At 36.3% G+C, this 22782-nt stretch overlaps 1 long non-coding RNA gene across 3 annotated transcripts in view; it reads right to left on the bottom strand.

The window, feature by feature from the left end:
• LOC139035180 (uncharacterized) overlaps nucleotides 1–22782 on the bottom strand; it is a 271165-nt gene that overhangs the window by 62136 nt on the left and 186247 nt on the right. For all 3 annotated transcript variants that reach the window (XR_011487770.1, XR_011487769.1, XR_011487768.1), the window contains one exon: nucleotides 10748–10866. This is a non-coding gene — a long non-coding RNA (uncharacterized lncRNA). The remainder of the gene's footprint in view (nucleotides 1–10747; nucleotides 10867–22782) is intronic.

The raw sequence follows: 22782 nt of genomic DNA on the forward strand, positions 1-22782 counted from the left end.
TCATAACTACATCTAATGATCAACTTTAAGAATGTGACACCTATACATTGAAATGAATTAGCCATGGATTTACATGTATTCCCCATCCCAGTCCCCCCTCCCACCTCCCTCTCCACCCGATCCCTCTGGGTCTTCCCAGTGCACCAGGCCCTAGCACTTGTCTCATGTACCCAACCTGGGCTGGTGATCTGTTTCATAATATGATATACTTACCAAATCTCTGAGTTAAACTAAATTATTAAATTTACTCTAGTTTTCAGGACTCTTAATATCATGAAGCAAAAATGACTACACCAAAAAAAATTAAGAATGTGATTTATTATATAACCAAACTTCCTTTGCAAGAAAAATAATCACCTTTAAAAGGATTGTTAGAAAGAAGCTGACAATGGCAGTTTGAATATTTAGGTCTTTAAAATTACAATCTTACACAACCTTATACAGAAATCCCCTTATGAACTTTTTTCATAATCATTAAAATGATCTTTAATTATTATCTCTCCTTTTTGTGCATAGGATTTATACCTTATTAAATTGTAAGCTTATGATCTTTTATATCCTCTCCATAATTTTGTACATTTTTCTCACAATAACGGTTCAATGAATGTTTTTCAGTATAGGAATTATTTCCTCTTAGAAAACCATCTTCCACATGCTCACTTTTTCACAGCTTATTCATTTTTCCAGTACAATTAATCAACAACTCCTGCATTTGCCTCCTCTGCTGTTTCCTCAGTCTTCAAAGAGCATGTCATTCTCACCAATGTCATTCATCAACTCCTTACTCTTATATTGTCATTGTTGGGCCACAGTGGCAAGGCAATCAGTCCTTCCATCACTAATAGAACTGCATGTCCCATACTCTAAAAATGATCATCTCAACTGACAAAGAGAATCTTAATGTTTTATTCCCTTGGGAAAACATTGAAGTCCCTTCATAGATCTTGCATATTTTTTTATCCTATACAAATTCTATAACCCTTTAAAAAATCCTTACTTTTCACTAAACAAAAATTATAACAAGTACAGCATTTCAAATGCTGTATTTCAAATTTGGTATTTCTTTTTCTTTTTTAAATAGTCCAAAGCTTATTAAAGAAGGACAGAATCCACCTTCCTTTTGCTGCTGCTACCATTCACTATAGCTTAGTTCATCTCTGCCAAAGTGCATGAGGCGCCTCCTTTCCTGCAGAATGCAAGTCTGGAAGACAGTCCTTTATGTTAATACTTAACTATAATTTTGATTTATTTAAGGAGCAGTGTGTGGCACCCCCCCCCACCCCCCAGAGACTGGCTGGGGGGTACACTCTTCCTTCCTTTTTGTAATGCATTTCTATCAACAGCACAATCTTTTTAAATCTTGTGGTGTTTTTACAATATCTCACCACCCCCTACTGAATTATAAGCTCTTAGACCAGTGCTAATAACCACCATAGGGTGTTTGGAAAATATGTGTTTAATCAATTATCACATACACTTAATTAAAAAACAAATCAATGCATGAAAAAATGAATAAGTGCTTTGATGGCTAATATTTGACTTTGAGGGCAGCCTCATTTGGGTCAAATTTTTTTAAACTTTCAATACAGTCAGATTTGCATTAGAAAGCCTCCTTTGTGCAAACACTCCTGGGCAACTGTGCAAAGTCACTTTGAAGGTAAATGCCATCAAATATTAATAAGATAAGCCTAGGGAAATAAGCTTGTAGTTTATCCCAGATAAAAAGAGCATTTTTTCCCTTGAAGTATGACTACATACAGGAATTTAAAGCTCACTTCTACATGTTAGAGAGAGGCATGTGAGCAGCAAAGCTGAAAAACAGTAAGGCAGGTTGGTAAGTAAATAGATGGAAACCCCCCTCATATGGTAAACAAGAACCTCAAAAGATGCTACTGTTTTTCTCTTTTAATTTTTTTCCCAGAATATATTCGTGTCCATATCTAATTTAAAGTAGAAATAAATTTAAAATTACATTTTAACAATACTTCAATCACACTGTATCCTTCTGAAATAGCTAAAGCAATCCAGTACTTCTACTCTATGGTCTAGAAAGACTTCACATATTCTGAAAAAAGAAGAAACAGAGAGGTGTCCTGGCCTGACAGAGCAACAGCAAACCTGGCTGGAAATGGACAAAAAGAGATTCCACAAAGTCCTCACTCAAATGAGTTTCCAGTGAATTATGAAATGTATTTTGTTGGATCAAGAAGCTAAACACTGTCTGGGCAGATAAGAACATGTGCTTGTATACACTTCCACTTACCACATCACTCTACTTAACTCCCCTAAACTGTATGCAATTATTTTATATTGTTAAATTAATCACGTTTCCATTAGGGCTTGCAATTGTTATTATCTTTTCTTTTTTGTCTGGCTATTGGTTGTGAAAGCTGATACACATCTTTACTATTGTGATTATGTAACTATTATTTGCTTAATGCCGTTGTATCATGATTGGTCTACAGAAAAATCTATTCGAGATTTCTGGTCAACAGAAATCTCTAACAGAATTCTATATCACTAAAACTACCATTTGACAGGAAAAACTTATAATCACTTTTCAAAATCCAGATGCATAATGGAATTATTTTGGAACTTTGTGAAAAATACAAATGCACAGGTATTGCTATTCTTCTATAAAGCTCCAGATGTGTTTTGAATGAGTAGCCATGTTTAAAAACAACCAGACTATATGATGATCTTTTGCTTTTATCTAGTATGTTTCACTTTTTCTATTTTGTATTTGTCAGGAAACATTTAACAGGAGGTTTCCTGTGTGCTGTTTTGGATCTGTAAAGAATCCTCTGTTCCTTACTAATTCCTGAATATTCAAGAATTAAGAGGAGAGGCAAGTCTCTCCCTGGGTTGAGGAATCCATTCATTTCATGCCTTAATTTTTCCAGACGGTGAAAAATAACTATTTATGACCCTCTTTTGATATGGATTGCCTCTTGACCTTATGGCCTCTATTGCTCCTTGCTTCCTTGGTAAACTTGTAAAGTCTGGTCTCTTGAGCTTTATCTAAAGAAGCATATATATACTCTTACAGAATTCAATAAAGCACCCTTGTTCCATCAGAGCTTGGGTCCCCATGTCTTCCTTTCTTTCTCTCTCTCTCTCTATTTCTAGCTGATTTTCTGGAATGCGAAAGCCTGCTGCATAACCTAGGGAATATTAGCCTCTTTCCTTCTTTCACTTTCTCATCCTCAACTCCAGACCACCAGGTTCCGGTCCATTAAAGGACCCCAACAGTATTCAGTTCTCTCATTTCATTTAGTTTATGTGTTCCAATTCCTCAGTCCCTTTTTGTTGTTGTCACTGTTGTCTTTTCTCAAGCGTTTATCAAACATAGTAGAAAAACTTCTCTTTGTGTGTGTATATATATATACACACACACAATGTGTATAATACATAATATGTATATATACACACACAATATGTGTAATACATAATACAGTAATATGTATAATACAATATATATATTTTAGAAAACATGAATTTTGACTAGCTAAAAAAATTATGACATTTTTTATTCCACTTGTTTGACTTGGTATGATTAGAATCCTAGATTTCTAATTTATATTCACTCAAAACTTTTATATAGTTCCATGTATTTTGGCATCTAGTATTACTGCTAAAAAGTCTAGAAAATGTATTATCTTAGTGGTTTTTTAAAAGTTTGAATAAGGCTTAAAACTTCTAATTCAATTCTGAGGATATAAAGCAACACTATGTTGTAAAAAAACAACAACAACAACACAGGATTAACAAGTGATATAATATTAACTAAAGTATAGATTTAGTTCAGATTTCACAAAATTTTATGCTAGTGTCTACTATTTGCTTTCATAACTTATTCAAGATTGCATGTTGTATTTAGTTGCATTGATCAGCTTCAGGCACATGAAACAAATTCCGGTAAATTCTCTTTTCATTTTTATTCTGTTACAAATATTTTCTAATTTTCCTTGTTATGGCTTCTTAGAAACACCTATCATTTAAAAGTGGACATTTAATTTCCAAATACATGGGACTTTATTTATAGTATATTTAATATTAATATCTCATTTTGATACTAGTTTCTCATTTAAATGTTTTCTTCTCTGCAATCACTCTCTGTGTTTTTTTTCAATATAATCTTATTGAGGCTTTAGATGGCTAAATCAAAGATCTCTTGGTAAATGTCACATTGCACTTGAAAATATGTGGGTTATTTTCAAATATCTTTTGATAATGATTTCTAACATAATTCCACAGTGATAAAGGAACAGACTCTGTGTGATTTCAATACCTTTAGACCTTGAAATTTTTGTACTGTTTCTTATGTCCCTAGATATGTTCCAGTGTTTCCTAGTTTATAGTCTATGGGAACTTGAATAGAATTTGTACCCTACTCCTGTGTGAAAATTTATAAATCTTAATTATGTTGAATTGGTTCACAGTGACTTTCAGGTCTTCTATATTCTTCTACTTCTCTTAATATCCATTCTATTAGTTTTGAGAGTTTGATATTGATATTCCAATTAAAAATCTTAATTATCTACTTAAAAAATGTAATATATAGTGAAACTATTTGTAACCTTATTCTGTATTTTCCAAGTCTCCTGTAAATGTGCTATACTTTCATAATTTAGAAAACTAAAAAAAAAAAAAAAACTAAACCCTGAAGAAAGAGCCAATTAAACATTGAAAGAGAGCTGTATGTACTAGTTCCTCCCCACAGCATCTTCCTGCCATGCACCAGGAGTCATCACCAACTCTGGGACTAGTCTTACCTCATAGACTACATGATGTAGTAACAAAAGTATTGAATTAAGTATCAAAAGAGCTGGGTTCTAATTTTAACTGTGCAACTTATTAACTGGTTGGCTTCAGCCAAATCATTCACTTCTCTGAGCCTTATTTTACTCACCTGGAGTAAAATTACCACTGATAATAATCTTACAGGACTGTATGCATATACTTAAGATTAAGTACAATAAGCTTAGCTTAGATAGTGTGTTTAGATAGGTCTTCTGACACCCAAAACCTCTCCCACATTCTCAAATAAATGTTGATGTTATGTAAATATAAAAGCCTTATATAAAAGTATAAACATTAAATTTCAGAAAACACGGACTAATTAATAATATGTAACTAACATGTAACTAACATGATAATGTAAGAACAGGTGACACAAAAACACAGAACTATCCAAAAAAGATCCTCATGACCCAGGTATACACAGTGTTGTGATCACTCACCTAGAGCCAGACACCCTGGAATGCAAGGGCAAGTGGGCCTTAAGAAGCATCACTACAAACAAAGTTAGTGGAGGTGATGGAACTCCAGTTGAGCTGTTTCAAATCCTAAAAGATGATGCTGTGAAAGTGCTGCACTTAATATGCTAGCAAATTTGGAAAATTCAGCACTGACAACAGGACTGGAAAAGGTCAGTTTTCATTCTAATCCCAAAGAAAGGCAATGCCAAAGAATGCTCGAACTACTGCACAGTTGCACTCATCTCACACACTAGCAAGGTAATGCTCAAAATTCTCCAAGCCAGACTTCAAGAGTATGTGAACTATGAACTTCCAGATGTCCAAGCTGGACTTAGAAAAAGCAGAGGAACCAGAGATCAAATTCAACATCCGTTGGATCATCGAAAAAGCAAGAGAGTTCCAGAAAAACATCAACTTCTATTTTACTGACCATGCCAAGGCCTTTGACTGTGTGGATCACAATAAACTGTGGAAAATTCTGAAAGAGATAGGAATACCAGACCACCTGACCTGACTCTTGAGAGATCTGTATGCAGGTCAGGATGCAACAGCTAGAACTGGACATGGAACAACAGACTGGTTCCAAATAGGGAAAGGAGTACGTCAAGGCTGTATATTCTCACCCTGCATATTTAACTTATATTCAGGGTTCATCATAAGAAATGCTGGGCTTGATGAAACACAAACTGGAATCAAGATTGCTGGGAGAAATATCAGTAACCTCAGATATGCAGATGACACCACCTTTATGACAGAAAGTGAAGAAGAACTAAAGAGCCTCTTGATGAAAGTAAAAGAGAGTGAAAAAGTTGGCTTAAAACTCAACATTCAGAAAACTAAGATCATGGCATCTGGTCCCATCACTTCATGGAGAATAGATGAGAAAGCAGTGATAGACTTGATTTTCTTGGACTCTAAAATCACTGCAGATGGTGACTGCAGCCATGAAATTAAAGATAACTTGCTCCTTGGAAGAAAAGTTGTGACCAACCTAGACAGCATATTAAAAAGCAGAGACATTACTTTGCCAACAAAGGTCTGTCTAGTCAAAGCTATGGTTTTTCCAGTAGTCATGTATGGATGTGAGAGTTGGACTACAAAGAAAGCTGAGTGCTGAAGAATTAATGCTTTTTAACTGTGGTGTTGAAAAAGACTCTTGAGAGTCCCTTGGACTGCAAGAAGATCCAACCAGTCCATCCTAAAGGAAATAAGTCCTGAATATACATTGGAAGGACTGTTGCTGAAGCTGAAACTCCAATACTTTGGCCACCTGATGTGAAGAACTGACTCATTTGAAAAGCCCCTGATGCTGGGAAAGATTGAATGTAGGAGGAAAAGGGGATGACAGAGGATGAGATGGTTGGATGGCATCACCGACTCAATGAACATGAGTTTGATTAAACTCTGGGAGTTGGTTATGGACAGGGAGGCCTGGCGTGCTGCAGTCCATGGGGTCACAAAGAATAGGACACAACAGAGCAACTAACACTTTCTTTTTTCACAGATATGTGTACACAGTGTACACAAATAATGTATATTTTTTGTATTTTTGATACATGCAAAAGTAAATAATACATATATAATTATTGAAGAGCATTAACAGAAAAAATAAACTCAGCACCAACTAGAACATACCTTTAAAATGTCAGCTTCTTCCCAAACCCAGCTGCCTGTTTTCACTCATACTGATTCACTACTGTGAATATTGTGCTTATCACTTCAATAGTTTTTAAAAAATAATCTGTATCATACATATGCACTTTTAACTATATATATTCTAAATTTCTTTGGATTTTATTAAAATGATATCATCTTGTATGTTTCTTCTTGTGACTATTTTCTTTCAAAAATACACTTCTGTGATACATAAATTTTTTCCATGTAGGTGTCATTCATTCTCACAACTAAATAGCGCTCCATGGTGGAGGATATCACTCTGTATTTAACTGTTATCTTCTTATTGGACATTTGGGTTATTTCTACCTTCTACTCTCATGCTCAATTAACAATTCTGCCATGAGTGTTTTTGCTTATGCCCTTTAGGACACAGAGGTAGGTAACTTGGAGGAGAAATTCTGGTTCATAAGTTGTGTACATCTTCAACTTTCAGAAAATATTAAATTGTTTCCAAATTTGTGGTTCTACTCTATACTCCCACTAACAATGTATGGGAGCTCTCATTACTCCACATCCTTACTAAGATAGGCACTGTCAGATTTTTAAGTTTTCTACTTTTGCCTTGTACATTTCATTACATTTTCTCTTTTACCCAGATATATAAAAAATTCAATTGCATTTTTAAAGTAGATCTTATATCTAGTCACTGAACTAAATTCTCTTTCAGTTCAGTTCAATTCAGTTCAGTCGCTCAGTAGTGTCCAACTCTTTGCGACCCCAAGGACTGCAGCACCAACTCCCAAAGTCCACCCAAACCCATGTCCATTGTGTAGGTGATGCCATCCTACCATCTCATCCTCCATCATCCCCTTCTCCTCCTGCCCTCAGTCTTTCCCAGCATCAGGGTCTTTTCAAATGAGTCAGCTCTTCATATCAGGTGGCCAAAGTATTGGAGTTTCAGCTTCAACATCAGTCCTTCCAGTGAACACCCAGGACTGATCTCCTTTAGGATGGACTGGTTGGACCTCCTTGTAGTCCAAGGGACTCTAAAGAGTCTTCTCTGACACCACAGTTCAAAAACATCAATTCTTCAGTGGCCAACTTTCTTTATAGTCCAACTTTCACATTCATACATGACCACTGGAAAAACCATAGCCTTGACTAGATGGATCTTTGTTGACAAAGTAATGTCTCTGCTTTTAATATGCTGTCTAGGTTGGTCATAACTTTCCTTCTAAGGAGTAAGCGTCTTTTAATTTCATGGCTGCAGTCACAATCTGCAGTGATTTTTGAGCCCCCCAAAATAAAGTCAGCCACTGTTTCCACTGTTTCCCCATCTATTTGCCATGAAGTGATGGGAAAAGATGCCATGATCTTAGTTTTCTGAATGTTGAGTTTTAAGCCAACTTTTTCCATCTCTTCTTTCACTTTCATCAAGAGACTCTTTAGTTCTTCTTCACTTTTTGCCATAAGGGTGGTGTCATCTGCATATCTGAGGTTATTAATATTTTTTCCAGCAATCTTGATTCTAGCTGTTGCTTCCTCCAGCCCAGTGTTTCTCATGATGTAATCTGCATATAAGTTAAACAAGCAGGGTGACAATATACAGCCTTGACATACTCCTTTTCCTGTTTGGAACCAGTCGGTTGTTCCATGTCCAATTCTATCTGTTGCTTCCTGACCTGCATACAGATTTCTCAAGAGGCAGGTCAGGTGGTCTGGTATTGCCACTTATTTCAGAATTTTCCACAGTTTATTGTGATCCACACAGTCAAAGGCTTTGGCATAGTCAATAAAACAGAAATAGATGTTTTTCTGGAACTCTCTTGATTTTTCTATGATCCAACAATTGGCAATTTGATCTCCATGGATAATCATATCATCTCTGTAATTATTGTGCATATTCCTTTCTATAGTAGGCTGAATAATGCTCCCCAAAGATGTCAACATCCAAATCCCCAGAACATGTTAATATGTTATAAGAAAGAGCTTTAATACTCCAAATATTTTCAGATTTACCAACTATAGGATATTTCCAAAGAAAGACCCAAATTATTTTCTAGAGTCTATAATTGTAGGCTGGAACATGTACTCTCAAATATTCCTGGCACACCACCTTTAATGATGGCCTTCTACTTCATGTCTATAATAATGATCTAGTCATACATATTTTTATTTACTTGTGATTGATTGATATTTTTTCTATCTATGGAAAGGACTGAGGTTTCAAAATTGTTAGAATAGGAAGATTAAAAATAACAACCAAAGAGTATAGCATTTTAAAGAGGAGAGAAAATAGATGTACCAGTTGCCTGGAATGAGTAGTGAGCACAGTGGGAATTTTGAAAACATTGTAACTTTGGAGAACTTAATTTGCAAATTATAGATTGACGTGTCCATCAAGCAAATATGAGAGTGTCTTTCTATATTATAAATAGCCATAATTATAAATGATAACATAGTATCATGAAAAAATGGAAGTCAACTGTAATTGACAATATAGTCAGTTAAATTTGGGAATGAAAGTCACTCAGTCATGTCCAGCTCTTTGCGACCCATGGACTCTACAGTCCATGAAATTCTCCAGGCCAGAATACTAGAGTAGGTAGCCTTTCCCTTCTCCAGGGGATCTTCCCTACCCAGGAATCAAATCGGGGTCTCCTGCAATGCAGGCAGATTCTTTACCAGCTGAGCTATCAGGGAAGCCCTAAATTTGGGAAATTTCCATCAAAATATACCCAATGGAAAAAAAATATATAGCCACTGTCCCTTGGTTTATAATGTAATAATTTTAGTATCTAAACCTGACCATTTTTCCATTGAATATAGAGCCTAAATTAATATTATGTAAGATTTAACAGAAAGATACAGCAAAAAGCTAAAGTTCACTTTTGCACTTTTTATGATTTTTTACACCATAATTATCATCATCTTCCTGAGGGTAAGTGTTACATACTGTTTTTTCCATAACTGAGACAAATAGGTTGAATATATTGATTCACTCCAATAAGAATTGAATAATCAATGGATTGTAAAGGCCTATATACAGAAATTAAAAGATGCTTGCTCCTTGGAAGAAAAGCTATGACCAAACTAGACAGCATATTAAAAAGCAGAGACATTACTTTGCCAACAAACGTCCATCTAGTCAAAGCTATGGTTTTTCTAGTAGTCATGTATGGATGTGAGAGTTGGACTATAAAGAAAACTGAGCACTGAACAATTGATGTTTTTGAACTGTGGTGTTGGAGAAGACTCTTGAGAGTCTCTTGGACTGCAAGGAGATCCAACCAGTCCATCCTAAAGGAAATCATCCCTGAATATTTATTGAAAGGACTGATGCTGAAGCTGACACTCCAATACTTTGGCTGCCTGATGCAAAGAACTGACTCATTTGAAAAGACCCTGATGCTGGGAATGATTGAAGGCGGGAAGAGATGGGGATGACAGGGATGAGATGGTTGAATGGCATCACTGGCTTAATGGACATGAGTTTGAGCAAGCTCCAGGAGTTGGTAATGGACAGGGAAGCCTGGAGTGCTGCAGTCCATGGGGTTGCAAAGAGCTGGACATGACTGAGTGACTGAAATGAACTGATATATAGAAATTCTCTGAGAAAACAGTAAAATTGAAAAGAAGGGGAAGTAAAAAATAGAAGGGAAAGTTGTACTGCCTGCTTCCTCAGTAAGGACTAAAATAATCATAAAACTATTAACCTTAACTGTAAGAAAGAATACCTGAAAAACACTATTTTGTGCTCCCTAAGACATGGGTATAATTTATTTAAAAATCTGAAAATTTTTGAAATCCCCATTACCTTTTCCTAGTCTAGTCTTGTGTGATTAAAAACTGACTTCAAGATTTCTTACCTCAGGTTCAGGAATCTGCTTACCACAGCTTCCAATCCATTACTTGCTCTCCTCGTAAGTTGTACATTCTTTCTACTGATTTATTCCTGAAAAGCCTGCTCATTCCACTGGATTTCCTTCTGTAAAGGAAAACATCAACACAAATAAAATGTATTTCCCTCAGTGAGTTTTTTTATTTATTGACTAGGTGCTACTTTAACCTTCTAGCTCACAGCTAACACCTTCCCAGACCAAATTGTATGTCTGATACATAAAGTCAAAAGAGGAAAGAACACACAAAGGTGTCATTTTTAAAGGTGCTTGCTCATGATTGAGTATAGAACCCTCAGTGGGAGGAGGAAAGAAATATTTCCATTAGTCTAATATAGATTGATGAAAACTCTACCCAGTTTGAACATTTTCCTGGAATCTGTTGGCTCCGCCTGACATTTTGGGCCCCAGATCTGGTGGCCTAAGCAAAATGGAAAATAGGAGGTAAAGACTGATCTGATGTAGGCCTCAGAAAAGAGTAATAATTATAATAGTAACAAGAATAAAAATATTATTTCTATTGTTAATAATACCTAATAATTTTATAATCTAATATGAACCAGATAGTCAGAACATGTCATGTACTTTGTATATACTACTTTATGTGATCCTTGTAAGAACTCTATGAGTTAGGTACCAATTAAAAAATGAGATTAAGTAAAATGTGAGGTCATGAGACTATACTAACTGTGCTTCCTCTTAAAAGTTTGTGAAGTTTTCATATTATCCAGTCAGCTCACCAAGACAGCAGTCAAGATAGAGATTTAATGCAAAACCCTAAGTGGAAATTGGCTACCAACTCCCCTAAACCCAGAGGAGGTAACTAGTCTGGGTAGATCCCAAATCTAGTGGAGGAGAGAGCATCACTACCATATGCAGAGTGGTGTACTATTCTCTAAGAGAAATATAAGAGAAATCCTGATGATGGGAAAGATAGAAGACAGGAGGAGAAGGGGATAACAGAGGATGAGATGATTAGATGGCATCACCAACTCAATGGACATGAGTTTGAGCAAACTCCCGGAGTTGGTCACAGACAGGAAAGCCTGGCATGCTGCATTGTATGGGGTGGTAAAGTGCCAGACACAACTGAGCAACTGAACAACAATAATACATTCTTTCTACCCTCCAAAGCTTCACATTCTGAAGCCAAGCTTAGATATTCACATAAAATGATTAAGTAGTAATTCAACCCAATATACATGTTAAATATCATAAATGATATTTATTTAATTCAAATCAATAAACATTTGCTAGAACTTACTTTATTTTATAAACTGACTAAAGATGCCAAAATCATGATCTGCATTCTCAAGAAGAACATGTGGGATCTGTTTGAAGGGCCTCAAGGTTTAATGGGAAAAAGCAGTCTCTTCAATCAGCAATTAAAATTTCAATGCAGTCAACGCTCTCAGCCATTAGATACCCAAGGAGAAGATGTGACTGGCATTTCCTAAAAGATCAAGGAATGCTTGCCAGAAAAGGTAATGCTTAAATTGAATCTTAAAGGATACATTGTTAATATTTCTATGAAAGGTACATTTCTCATTTGAAAACATAAGTTTTCATTCCTAAATTTCATTGTATGTAGCATCTCCTTGGTACATCACAGACATGCAAACCTGAAAAGTGTAGCCCATTCATGACACAATTTAACTTAATATGTTGCAAATCAGCCTAATTTAGAGCATGGCATTTGGAAAGTCAATTTAGTGAAAGGCCAGCTGCCAAGGCAATGGACACATGTATTTTCAGATCAGTGCCTTTCTGCTGGCTAATATAAAAGCTAAGTCAATGACTAGATCAATGTCATTAATAAAGAGATTTCACATGTTTAATCCATTGTAGTACCTTATTTTTACACATTAAAGGATCTAAGAATTTGGAAGTATATCATGGGTGCTTGTCAATATTGAACTAAGAGCAAGATCTAATATTTTGATGCATTCATCAGTAGTGTTCCACTTCAGATGCATTTATTCTTTCAGCACATCCTTACTGAACACCCACTCAGCGCCAGGTACTGTCTTGGGCATAGAGTAGACAGCAGATCACAAGGCAAACAAGAGTCTAGTTTCAGGAATGCTGAACTCTGATGGAGAAAGTCTGACATTAACCACATAAGAAATGAATAAATAAGCTGCTTTTATATAAGAACTAGAAGATAAATAAGTGCTATAAAGAAAATAAATAAAGGTGGTATCTTAGAGAATGAATTGGGGGCTATAGAAGCAAGCTATTTGAGCAAGGATGACTCTCAAAACCTATTATGAAAGTAAATTTTTTCATAAAAAATAAGACATTAAGTTTTTTATTATGATAAATGTAAAAAAATGAATTCCTAAGAACTGCTACAAAGACTACCAGAAACTTACATCACTGTCCAAGGCAAAGCGAATAATAAATAAATGTAATTATTAAATATTATAATTAAAGTTAAAATTGAAAATATTACATTTTAATCTGACTGGAATGTTGAAAAAAGTACCAGCTATGAAATACATACTAAAGAAAATTCCAGGAAGTAGGAACAGCAAGTGTAGAGACTCAAAGACAGAGGGGAACTTGGAGTAAATGAATACTCATTGGAGGAACTGATGCTGAAGCTGAAGCTCCAGTACTTTGGCCATCTGATATGAAAAACTGACTCATTGGAAAGGACTCTGATGCTGGGAAAGATTGAAAGCAGGAGAAGATGGGGACGGCCAAGGATGAGATGGTTGAATGGCAACACCAACTCAATGGACATGAGTTTGGTCAAGCTCTGGGAGATGGTGTAGGACAGAGAAGCCTGGCGTGCTGCAGTCCATGAGGTTGCAAAGAGTCAGACATGACTGAGAAACTGAACAAGAAAAAGAGCATAGTGGAAAAAAAATGAAAATGGTCAGATATGAGACGAGAGAAGATAGCTCTAGACAGATCAGAGAAGGTTTTAGAAAATGAGGCAAGAAGTTTGGATTTTTTTTTCCCCACTGGCATGGAAAGCCATCAGAGGAGTCTAAGCAAAGTAATTATGTCATTAGACTTAAAAAAACTGTTCAAGCTACTGTGAAGAGACCTGACTATAGATTAAGAATGAAAGCAGGGAAATAAATTAAGAGGCAACTGAATTTGAGCAAATAAGACATGAGGATGGGTCAGATTATACCTGTAAGAATTGTTGGAATGTATATATGATCACACTCATGGTGATTTGGAAGTAGAGCTATCAATATACTTGTCAATTGGGTTTTTGGGTTGAGTGGGATGATAAAGATAAGACCCAGAAAGAAACTAAAGAAGAATTAGAAAATTAAAAAATAAAGAACTATCTTTGCCATGTTAAAATTGTAATTCTATTATGTATCTGTAAAGATGCTACACAAGCTTCTAGAAATATGAGTCTAGAATTCAGAGAAAAGATATAGAAAAGAGGATTTATAATTGAGAGTTATCATCACATAGATAGTATTTGAATACATGGAACTGAATTATATTGTTAAAGAAAAAATATTTTTATAAAGGCAATGAGGATACACACAGATCAGTGGTTTCCAACATGTGTAGATCTGGCAGAGGAGAAAAGAAGCAAGGGAGACTGAGGAAGAACATCAGTGATGTAGCAGGAAGCCAAGTAAACAGGATATTATGAAGGCTTAGAGAAGAATTTCAAAAAGGAGCATTTTGTCAGATAATTGACTCTAGGACGTGGTGAATTAGAGGGCCCTGATGACTTCAATAACCACAACGACACTTTCAGAATGTGGTGGCAATGAAAGCCAGATCAGTGGAATATAGTAGCTTAGCTATTGCTGTCTGATAAACCAGCACAGAACTCAGTGGCTTAAAATAACAACTATTATTTCTTACAAGTCTACTGCTCCTCTGGACCAGTCTCAGCTGATCGCAACAGGGTTAGGTTATGTGACTGCAATTAACCAGTGGGTACCATAGAGGTCAGTTGCTCTAGAATATCCTCAAGTATAACAATGAAAATGACTCATCTCTGTTTTGCAGGGTTTCTTAACTTCCCAAAGGACTGTCCGGGCATGCTTTCAGAATGGTGGCAGTCTTCCAAGAAAAGGAAAGCAGAAGGACACAAGGCTTCCTGAGACACTGACTGAAAACTGGCACTCCATCGTTTCTCTCATATCCTATAGGCAAAGGCAAGTCCAAGTCCTCCCAAAAACAGAGTGGGTGAGAGACTACAAAGTTAGAGACCAAAGGGCATGGTTACAAGAAGGTTAGTAATCACAACCCACAATACAAATAAATTATCATATGTGGGCAAGAGGGTTGACAAGAGAATAAAAGGAAAGTCCATAGAGACAGCCACAACTGTTTGAAGCACTTTGCTCCAAAAAGTCACAGATAGATGGGTGGTTGCCAAACTAAAGATGCTGGGGAGTGAAGATCTCTATTTTGTTTGTCTGGTAGATTTTTGTTTCTTAAGGTGGATGTGAATGATTGTGTTCACTTACTGATTGAAATGATTCAGGGGAGAAAAGGATTCCTGTGGGAACCAAGTGTGTGAGTAGATTGGCTGAAACTGGAAGGGTTGGCCTTACTATGCAAATTCAGGAGCATGTCTTCAAGAACAACAGAAGGGAAGGAATAGCATGTGCATACCTGATCTCCCTCATGTTAAACTGGATGTTAATTTAACATTTAAATTTCAGAATTCTTAGGGCTTAAGAAAAGTATAACAGTTCAGAGAAATCTTATTTTTAGAAAAGACTTGCTTACAAGTCAAAATTACAGAGAGAATTGTTCATACCAGGGCAATCTACTTTTGCTAGGAAATAAAGCTACTGACAGACAAAGACAAAATATGTTCAAAAGAGAAATCAGCTGGGATCAGTGTCTTGATTCCAGAAATCAAAATATTTCACAGTGACTTGCAAATCCAGTGATGTGTTCATAAAGAAGTCACTCTCCAATGTAAAATACAGATTTGGATACATGGTATGAAGTTGCATTATTACTATACCCCTAGAGTATGACACTTTGAATGTGAACTGCTGTGACATCCTTTACTTGACTAACCACTTGAGGAGTTGAAATAGCCATTCAGTTAAAGATTGCTTAAATTTACAACCCACTGCATTTGTAAAATTTCATCAGCTCACTACTGAGAGATATTGTCCATGCTACTACGAAGTCCCTTCAGTCATGTCTGACTCTTTGAGACCCCATGGACTGTAGCCCACCAGGCTCCTCTATTCATGAGACTCTCCAGGCAAGAATACTGCAGTGGGTTGCCATTGCCTCCTTCAGGGGATCTTCCCGACCCAGGGACAGAGCCCATGTCTCTTGCAGCTCCTACATTGCAGGCGGATTCTTTAACACGGAGCCAGCAGGGAAGCCTAATTGTCCATGATGTGGGTCAAATGTCTTTGAGTGCTTATCATTTAGGGAAATTTGTGCAGATGGGGGTGGTGGAGAAGAAAAAAGTCACAAAGGTAAACTTTAAAAATCTGAGTTTACCATGCAAATTTTACAAAATTCTAAAATTTTACAAATTTTTAGGCTTTAAGGCACAGATTGAAAGGGATATGTGGCTGACAATGAACATGTCATGTATAATAACTGTTTCAAAATCAGAAGTCCTCTTTCATTCAAACCAGGTTCTGATTTCACAGGAAATACAGGCTAACTACATGTCTTAAACCTAAACTTTTTATGGCAATTGTTAGGTCTTTATTTTCACATTTGTTAAAGCCAATACAACATGACTCTTAGGTCAAGAACAAGAGCTTCCTAATTTCAAAAGCCTTCCCACAGATCCTTCCAACATATGATCTCATCTTTATATAGATTGCCTCAGGCTGCCTGTGAGGACCCTAAAAGGACAGGTCATTAGCAATTAAAAGACAGGACAAGCTTCTTTAAGGAGGTTAAAGGAGTTAGCCTTTAAGGCGGTCTTGACTTCCATTTTTCATTTAACAAAACATTCCAAAATCAAAACTGTTCCAATATTCTTCATCTGACTGTAAGAGTGCATAATTGTACTGAAGTCATCACACTGAGAGAGATGTGAAGGTAGGAGATACACATAAAGTTGGAGCTTTATACAGTAAGGCAGAGTCAACACAAATAGACCAATCAGCAACCAGGAGCACGAAGAATGAGGGAAAAGGAAGATAGATGAACAAAGCAGAGACAGAGAAGAAATGTTTAATTCACTTTGGTAAACATTAATTGAGCAGCTACCATGAGTTAGACATGGTTCAGAAATAGAAATTGGGAAAGGGTACAAGGCAAGACAAATATATAAGCATATGATATTAAGGTAACGCAATGGTAAGGCCGTACACAGGGTTCCATAGGTACGCAAAGGAGGGGCACTTAATTAAGTCAGGCACACCAGAGGATATATGCTAGAAGGTATATTTCCTGAGCTGTATCGTAAAGGGAGGTAGAGAAGGAGGCAGAGTGCCAAAGAATCGATGCCTTTGAACTGTGGTGCTGGAGAAGACTCCTGAGAGTCCCTTGGATAGCAAAGAGATCAAACCAGTCAATCTCAAGGGAAATCAAGCCAGAATACTCATTGGAAGGAATGATGCTGAAGCTGAAGCTCCATTATTTTGGTCACCTGATGTGAATGGTTTCAGCCCTGGGAATTTTGACATCCTTCCTTTGCAAGCATAAGTTCATGTGAAGTTGATCCCAGAGGCTTATGAAGAATCTAAACAGATACATAGATGGTTTGTACCATTAGAAAACACCTACAGCATTTTACTCATGGAAATATCATGGAGTATATAAATGAAACACATCTTGTTTCTGATCATCTGAGAGGTAAAATGACATATATGTACTAGGATACTTGAGTAGTTACCATAACCATATCCATATCTACAGACTGCAGATGAAGATATGAAATCTTTCAGTCTCAAGTATGTTGCTCTTTGGCCAGATCAAATAGCAGGAAGACAAAACTACTAATCTCCATGTTCAGCTTTCCCTATCATCAAAATCAGACTAAAAACATTTGATAACCTCAGTTCCAATTTTTCCTCACCAATGAAACCCAGTATTTGAACTTGAGCTCTTCCTTAAAATTTTCCACTAAGCTTTATTTAGCTGAGAAAGCTAATTAATTAAAGTCATTTAGGAAACTATCGACTGAGGGTTAGGATTTTGAAGGTTTGAGTGATATTAAGAATGCTAATAACTGAATATATCAAGCAAGCCATTTACTATTGCTGCTCTGATACAGTAAAACTCTGTAAAGTATAGCCTACAAATATCTGAGCTTCTCAGGTGGCTCAGTGGTAAAGAATCTGCCTGCAAGTGCAAGAGACATAAGAGGTTCAATCCCTGGTTCCAGAATATCCCATGGAGTAGGAAATGGCAACCTACTCCAGTATTCTTGCCTGGAAAATTCCATGAACAGAGGAGCCTGGCAGACATACTGAGTGACCGAGCATACACACACAATATTTGCGCCAAAATTTCATGAGACCCCACTTTTGAAAAAAGAATATTCCTGGGCTTTATAAGATCCAGTGCTTTACTTGGAAGACAGAACTTAAATAGCAGAGCTTATTACATAATCTGAAATCTAGTATGTCTTGAAAAGCTGTAAAAGATACAGCTCTAACATATTTTTTCAACTGTCTTGAAAAAACTAAATCTTTTCAATTGTGCAAACTCTGATGAATATTTATCATGAGGTTAAATATTAGTCACCAAGTTCTGCTCCAAAGTTCTTATAAAGTCAAGTTCCTAGTAATTAAAGAGACAACTACCCATGTTACAGCTATAAGATGAGCTCTCTAAGAGGAAAGCAAACATCTAACAAAGGCTGAGATCAAATCCTTTTAGTGGGCTTTTGACTTGCTGGGAAGGAGATCTATTCCAAGCATAAGCACAACCTCCAGAAATAGTCTTTTTATGATGCTCTTAAATATCTCATAGGTGTTCAACATCCACTGTGAACTGGTGAACCTAAAAGGGATTTAGGGGTATTCATAAGTGTGGAGCCACATAGTATGACATCCACACATATCTGAGGCAGGCACAATTACTGCATCATCATCACTGTAAAAGCTACCTGTATAGTATCATAAGTTCTCCCAAAAAAGATTTTTAAAATTTACAACTGAAAAAATAACTAGGAAAATGGACTATGGTGACTCTACAAAATCAATAGATAGCCACATTAACACCAAAACATTCAGGAATTGAGAGGCATGCTGTTTTGTACTGGTGAACTTTTTAGCTAGATATGTGTTTTATTGTTTTCATTTAAAAGCCCTACATAATAAACATATTCCTCATTGGTGTACATTCTTCATAATGTTGATATTTTAAAAAGCATTTCAATTTTGAAAGTGATGGTTAGAATCATTTGTTAGGCTGTGGGGACTGGTGATCTCACAACTTCCCAACCAAGCATTCAAATTTTTGTGCTTAAATAAAAGCAAATCTCTATTTATGTAGTAGACATGGTCTTGAAGAACTCTTTAAAAACAGAATTCTTTAATAAATGACAATTTAGTAAGTAAGTGGGGAATTGGCCAGTTTAGGTAAAATATACACTTAATTCTTTGACATGGTAAATTTTTTGGTAAACTAAAAAAGGGAGATCTTTTAACATATCTGTTTTGTAAATTAAGAGTTCGTGTATGAGATTTTCTTAAACTGCTCAGATTTGTATATCTTATGGCTGAGGAAGAAATAATTTTAATTGCATGAGTTGAGACAGGTGAGATTGCTCAATCTTTTTAAAACTGAGTGGGTTGTTTAATACATATATATATTTAAATATAATATATAAAATATATAAAAATATAAAATAAATATACATATATATATGTATATATATATATATATATATATATATATATATATATATCACTTCTTCTATGTGACTGACCAGATTATTGCCTACATTCCTCTCTTTGGTTACTGCAAATATCCATGTATCAGGAATCATTTTTAGCTGTAAGATATAGAACCCATTCCATCCAAGATATACAGAAAAAGAATGTATTAAAGATTATGAGGCCACTCTTAAATTACCAAGGAAGGCTAGAGATATCTGGGCTGCAGACTATATAGCCAGGAGGAATAATCCAACTATATACAGATTGAATGCTCCAGTAAGGCTCCACGGTCACCACCACAGCCAAGCGTGGAACTGTACCCTCACAATGTGTGTGTGTCTGACTTTTGAAAGCTCGCTGTCTCTTCTTTGTTTCCATAAGAATGAATTCTCTGCATGTGACCTGTTCATGTCACTCTCCTCTAAACTGACTCCCAAGTGGGTTCTCTCCAACCTGTATTTTAACTCTAATGGAAAGTAGAAAACCATTTCTGTCTTCCATCTGAGAATGTTCTATCATAAAGTGAGAGATTTTAATAATCACTTGTAATAGAGTACTGTTGGGCATGTTGAATTTTTCTTCTTGGTAGTTTGGCTCACCAAGTTGTGCAGATTCATGATAAGGCACAGCTCACGTATGGCCAATGGGCCAGTTGTTTAAACTCCCCTGTGCTTAGTTGCTCAGTCATGTCTGATTCTTTGCAACCACTTGGACTGTAGCCCACCAGGCTCCTCTGTCCATGGGGATTCTCCAGGCAGGAACACCAGAGTGGGTTGCCATGCCTTCCTCCAGGGGCTCTTCCCAACCCAGGGGTGGAACCCAGGTCTCCTGCATTGCAGGCAGATTCTTTACCATCTGAGCCACCAGGGAAGCCCTTAAACTCTACTAGAAGCTACTAATAAGAAGAAAGGGATTTCCCTGGCAGCCCGGTGTCTAAGACTCTGCACGCCCAATGCAAGTGGCCAGAGCTCGATCCCTGGTCAGGGAGCTAGATCCCATATGCTGCAATTAAAACTTCACATGCTGCAACTAAAAGATCCTGCACACCAAATAAATAAATAAACATTTTTTTTTAAAGAGAAAGAGAGAGAATAGTTATTTGTCAAAGAAGGCATAGTTTTGTTCCAAATCTCCAGGAATCTCTGTTGTAATTCTCCTAGCAGTGATTAACACTGTTAAGCACCCTAATGGGCTACACACACTTTGAATTCCATTGTATCCACTAAGTCATAAGAACTAAGTGGTAAAATAAATTACACTATAGCTTCGTTCTGCTGGGAGGCTTCCCTTGGTGTAGGGCCCTCTCAAATTTGGCATTTTGGGAAATACAGTGAATTATTCAGAGGCTCAAATCTGATAGACATTTCTCCAAAATAATTGAGCCCGCCAAATTTGTGCCATTTTACCAGTAATATCTTATGTAATGGGCACAACTTCTTTTACTTTGAAAAGGGTATCTTAGCAGGTCTCTTAGTAGTAGGTCCATTAAAAGGTAAATGGAGCTGGAGGGCCCCCATATCTTTTTGCTCTTTCATCTGCCTCCCTCTGACACTGCACCCCAAGGCACTAGGAATATCTGATACTCCCTGATCTCCTAGTCCTCTCAGCATGATGGCATCAAGGTAATAGAATATATGGTGTCCTGTGAAATACAAAATCAGGGAGCCCGAAGGCTATATTTTATTTCTTGAATCTGAAGAGTTAACAAGAGCCTGAGATAAGATGAGGGAAATGAATTGCTCTCCTTGTAAGGTAAAAGAAAACTGCTTCTTTTTTTTCTCTAAATATTGAAATAGATAAAAATCAAGAGCTATGTAGATGCCACAGACTATGTTAATTTGTTCCAATAAAGAGATAACATTTGGAACATCAACTGAAAATTTGCCACTCTCTGAACAAGCTACTAAAATTACGTCAACTTTTTAAAACCAATATGCCTTCTGAATGACCAAGCGAGTAAGTTAAGTGAGGTTTCTATTGATTAGTTTTGGCATTATGTGTGTGTTCAAGTCACCAGACACAGTTACTCTATACATGAATGCAACCTTGGGAAAGTTGAGTGGAAGATTTAAGCAAATTCCTATGACATTATCACAGAAACTTTCCTCAAGTACATCACACCTTCCTCTTTTTCTTTTTTTTTTTTAAGAGCACTTAGTTCTGTTAATTGACTTAGTTTGGGAATTGAAAAATTCCCATGACTCTCCATCATGGGAATCTAAGACAAGCCTCTTTTTACCAGACTTAAAATTTTTTTATTTGTTTTAGGTTTTCCAATTCAAGTGAGACTTTAGTAGGCTGCCTATTTCAATCCCAGTGACCCCATAATCAACTAGTCATCCCTAGATAAGCTTGCAGATCATTTAATTGAATATAACTCTATCTTTGCTACCTATGATGAAAACCATAACTACTTATGCCACTCAGACCCGTCATTCCAGGAAAAATCATATAACCCATTTTAGTCCTGCTCTAATCACTTAGGTAAACTGATTACTGTCTAAGTTAAAATTACTGGTATTCATGTTTGTTTTTCCTTAAAATAGATAATTCTCTCTAAGAGATTCACTAGAGGTGTCATAAAGCATCGTGGCTTTGAAAAGACCAGGGTTCAAATCCTGGTTCTGTCACTTGCTAGCTCTTGTCTGTTTAGCAAATTTCTTAAACTTTTTCAACTCTATCACATGAGAATTGTGTTTAACTATATGTAAAATGACCAGCAAAGAACTTCTCAGGAAAGTTAACTGAGAAGTTAACTGGTAACTCGTAACATTATTAGTAATGGCATCAACACAAAATTATTTTTGTTATTTATTACATGTACAATTATAGTGAATGTCCTTTAAAACAAATTACAAATACTCCAGCAGACAGATGGTGAAACCAACAGTTTTAGAGTATTACATTTTGGATGGCTTTAGGTCACGAATAAAGGTGTCCTAGTCCGCAGCAGTAATCGATGATCTTTATTCACAAAGGAAGAAAACAACATATTTCACTCACACCTCACTAGGTCTGAGTTATGGAGGCATTCATTATTTTTAAGAGTAACTCCCACTCCTCACCACCATCCATAAAGCATTTTCTCACCTTGTACCCTTGACAATGTGAAAAGTGAAAATACATCTTCTAAACACCACATAGCAATTAGGGTAATGATCTTTCCTTGTACAGGGCATTGGACTGCTTTCA

Source organism: Odocoileus virginianus, chromosome 5, assembly GCF_023699985.2.
Source record: "Odocoileus virginianus isolate 20LAN1187 ecotype Illinois chromosome 5, Ovbor_1.2, whole genome shotgun sequence".
Lineage (NCBI taxonomy): Eukaryota > Metazoa > Chordata > Mammalia > Artiodactyla > Cervidae > Odocoileus > Odocoileus virginianus.